The sequence below is a fragment of the Ochlerotatus camptorhynchus genome, unplaced genomic scaffold, assembly GCF_037179485.1.
Source record: "Ochlerotatus camptorhynchus isolate MF236.1 unplaced genomic scaffold, CSIRO-AGI_Acam_v1.1 ptg000604l, whole genome shotgun sequence".
In the NCBI taxonomy this organism is placed as follows: domain Eukaryota; kingdom Metazoa; phylum Arthropoda; class Insecta; order Diptera; family Culicidae; genus Ochlerotatus; species Ochlerotatus camptorhynchus.
This window is the reverse complement of record NW_027041084.1, coordinates 1-3666: the sequence shown is the minus strand read 5'-3', so window position 1 is coordinate 3666 and position 3666 is coordinate 1.

Genomic DNA, 3666 nt, shown 5'->3' with positions numbered 1-3666 from the left:
AATTATGATAATTGATCAAATTTCACGATCTTTTATTTACATTTGAATTCTAATACAATCTGCATAAAAGGTATATATTATTAAGTTACTACATCCTGACAACATATGGGCTTGGGTTCTAAACCTATTTTTACGGTAACTTTCAGAATATTAAAAATTGTTCATTGGGATATATTTTGAACCTATTCCTATATCCTAAATGCATTTATTATCTGCCATATTTCAAAGCCGCAAAATTTGAAAATTACAAATTAAAAGTTTTAATTGTTGAAATATAGATCTTCTTCTTTTCTTTATTTAACGTCGGTCTCTGTTCCGCAATCTAGTGCCAATCACCGACGGACATCGATTGCCATCCATTGACGGCAACCGAATGTGCAGGAAGGCAGCTTCCACACCTGCGTAGGATATCGCACCCATTCAATTCAACGCACATGGGCTGGGACCAACGGCTTTACTTCCCTTCCGAAGGAAGACGTGACCAGAGATTTTTTTGCCTCAGAAAAATCCCACCGACCTCGACTGGGATTGAACCCAGACCCATCGGGGTGTTAGAAAGCAGTCACCCTTACCACTACACCACCGGCGCCGGCTTGTTGAAATATAGATGTTTATGTAAAGATGATCTAAAAAAAAAGTCTGGAATTATCTAACCTTCAGCATTATCTAACATGAGAATTTTCTTAAGTTTGAGATCGTTAAAGTCCTGAGATCAGGACAATATGTAATTTCATTACAAACAGCTTCAACAAACGAGCATCGCCTGTTACAAATCAGTATGCTTATAAGGCTCCCTGAAGCGTATGTTGTGAAATAAAAAACAATAAAACTAAATGTTTCACCATTAAAATAATAGTAAGCTTCGCCATAATAGGTCATATTGACGCCTTTTGATTGAATGACTGTTCCAGAGTTTCTATTTAACCGTAGTTTAACAAACCACCCCTAGGCCCCCTTCAGAAAATTTTTCTACTTAAGCCAATGTAGACCTTATAATAAATCAAAGCAAAAAATGAACAGCTTCATAAAATGCATTATTTGTTAATATAGGCCTAGCCTGACGGAATTTGCCCACAAAAGAAAATTCAATTTCAAATCATCAAAAATGCATTAACTTATAACGATATCTTATTCTCAAACACTCATCGAAATAAAACTCAATCTGTGGCCAGGACTACAAACCAAATAAGTGCGAGAGAGCCCATTTTCCAACAGATAGCTCAACTCAATTGTCAAGCACTCATTCTCCGTAATCACCAAAAGTTTGCCACCTGTTCAACCAACAAACCTTCACCGTTCTGGATAGTTCATCGTTCTTGGAAGTTTGTCTTACAAAGCCTACCCTCGTCGCCTTCATGGCCACCACCAGCCAGAACCATTGTCCCACCCCGTACCAATGGTAACAATGACGAGGGGATTTCCAAGTTCCAAGGAAAATGCTAATTTCGTTTCCGCAAATTCTCGACCGGCAAGATTTGGGTTTCCCGGTTCAGAAACAGTGAAAAGCTTCACCCTTCGGTAAAGTCGTGAAACTCTTTTTTGCCATTTTCATCTTTCTTCAACCACGTTTTACGTGGCTTTTATGGTAGCAACAGCAGCAGCAGCACTTGAAAGGCTCCGGGAAACGATGGCATCCGAATCCGGACAGCCAGCGAGAGAGCATGAGAGACCATCACCGACCGCAAATTGGAGGAAAACTTTAACAATGTGCAATTCTCGTCCCTTCGTTGACGACTGACGGTGGTGGTAGAAAGCACCCGGAACAAGTACAGTGCCAGGAAGTGCTGGAAGCGTTCAAAGAACTGCTGAAGCAGTCAGTGGCAAATAACTCGAGCTGGAAGGAACGAATTGAATAAGAATGAAATGAAATCAGAAAAAAATACTCCACTAAAGCTGTTTCAGCAGAGGAAGGCAACACAGAATGTGATTTCCAATTTTCTTGTTTTTCGATGGACTTTTTTTCCCTGTCATTTGGGTAAACTTTTCTTCACTGTGTGATAGAATGAAAACGTTTAAATTCAAATGGCATTATACGCGATTATATAATCATGGTGCCATCAGGAGCAAATCGCTTTTAGATTATGTGGATGTTTTTTTAATTGCTTGGATACTATCTTCAAAGTGGCCGTGGCGAGAGGATGCCATTTTTTATACTGCTGTGTTTTGAAGCAGACAGCCATGATTCATTCGATTCTCTGATGTGGTTGGTTTAGCGTATGGTATAGTTCTACTTTGAATAGAATATACAGGGTGTTTGGTTCCGGGTTTTACATATTTTTAGGGTAGACAGGACTCCTAAAGTTATGAAAAAATCTCCATGAAACATAGGGTCGGAAATGACTGCTAAGTGAGTTATTCAATATTTTATGTTTTTTTGTATTGCCAACTTTGGTTAGCTATATTTTTTTAATCTTAGTGTGGTTTTCTGATTTCAACATACCAAATGAAAGATTAAAGTCTTAGCTATCAATGCTCTTTGAAAAAGAACTCGATTTAAGTTAATTATCATACATTAAAATTGAAAAGTATGTTGAAAGTACCAAAAAACTGGTGAAATTTCATACATTTTAGTGTTTTTAAGTTGAATATTTTCATTTCTGTTTAATAAGTTGTTCTACAAAACATTTTCCATACAGTTCCCTAGATTTGTGCCTTTGGTAGTAACCTTGTAGGTTTTATGGTTTCTTCGTAATTATTGATTAAAACAGCCATAAAACTTGTGACGTTTTCATAAAATGCGCTATAGTCACCCTATTCGTTCGTACGTTCGGCTGTTGCAGTGGACTACGCACATGAAAATTTGGTAGAATGTTATTGTAAATGTTTAGCTACATTCTTAACTTTTGATTATCGCACATCTCCTGCGCCGAAAGAAAAGATAACTGCGGAGATGTTTCGCGGTATCGAATATTGCTCAGTCTCAGCAGAAAACACAACGAGAGACACCAAATCGGCGAATTCTGAGAGCGGAAGGGAGAGAAGTAGGTAGTGGTAATAAGTCGATGTCCTTTTTATTTCATAGCACTCGCAGTCGCAGCTCAGCTGCGGTGCTGATTCGAAGGAGGGGTATGCAACTCCGCTGCATCTGTATACACACTTAGATTTTTTACAGGAGTTAGTATTTTTACTGGATTTTTGAATAACTGACTCGGTTAAAATTCAAATGACTGTTATTCGTAAAGATTGGATAAAATCGAAAAAAAATATTTTTCATCATTACACGGAGTTTACAACAGTTAGTCTGTAAATTTTCGTAACACATTTTCTCAACTTTGAATTTTTCACAGATTTTTTAAATTTTACCGAAGAGTTCCGCAATTCAAAAAGTCGGTAAAAATTACTGACTCGATAAGTGTGTACTGATGTATGGTTGGTGAAGAGGCTAGCATCTGGAGGGTATTCTCATGCCAATGAATGCCACCCATCCCTACTTATAATTCAGTAATACACTATTTATTCATTTCTGTTTGATATGTTTACAAAGTTTGCAAACAACTTCGAGTTTTCTAGGGAGTTAATCTCGGGCACTATTGTGATTTGAGGCACTAAATTGTCATCACAGTTTTGTTATTCTATGTTTTCCGGTAGCAGATAATGGACTCCTGGAAAAAGCGAAGTGGAACCAGAGCCCAAGCATCTGGATCGTATCACCTTATAACAATTTCT